This window comes from Nannospalax galili, unplaced genomic scaffold, assembly GCF_000622305.1.
Source record: "Nannospalax galili isolate Female #2095 unplaced genomic scaffold, S.galili_v1.0 scaffold1188, whole genome shotgun sequence".
Classification (NCBI taxonomy): domain Eukaryota; kingdom Metazoa; phylum Chordata; class Mammalia; order Rodentia; family Spalacidae; genus Nannospalax; species Nannospalax galili.
The window spans coordinates 352,502-353,230 of NW_008358629.1; positions in this window are offsets into that span (position 1 = coordinate 352,502).

The window sequence follows — 729 nt, forward strand, 5'->3', positions numbered from 1 at the left end:
CCCCAATTCTATCCAAAGGAATACTGACAATGGATTGCTGTAGATGAGGAACAGCTGATCCTCCTGGAACAGGGACCTCTGGCTGACTAGATTTATCAGAAGGACAGATGGGGGCAATAGATGGGGGTCCTGACAACACAGTGGACATTGGCAGGGATGACAGAGTATGGAGGCTCTAGAGGGAGAAGAAGGCTGTTTATCTGACGAGTTTATATTCATACTCAGATGCCACGGAACTCAGAAAGTAAGTGACTGTGACCAGTAATAGTCATATATATAGAGATTAGAAATGCATGTGAAAACGTCTCAATGTCAGTTGCCTTAAAATGAATTTTTCTGTATGAAACTGTATTTTAACAACGAAGTGGAGATCTTTTCTAAACATTAAAACCTCATTTAATTTTATGTCTTGTAGAGTTTATAATCAGTAAAAGATTGTACAAGCGTAATAATTCCTCTGTAAACCTAAAAATGTACAGCCAATTTTGAAAGAGATGTACCCTAGCTCAGAAAAATGTTATTGAATAGGTTAATGCTGTTGTAGTGAAACACTTCTTCTCATTAAAAAAAATGTTTTTTTGAAAAAAAAAGTCATTCATATGAAAACTCATTCATATGAAAGTATATAAAAAGGCCCACCAAAAGGCCACCTGGGGGTTGGGTTCCAGGACAGCTGTAGAGGCTTAGGTTCCCCTATATACAATCATTTAGGATTTTTATATAATCTGT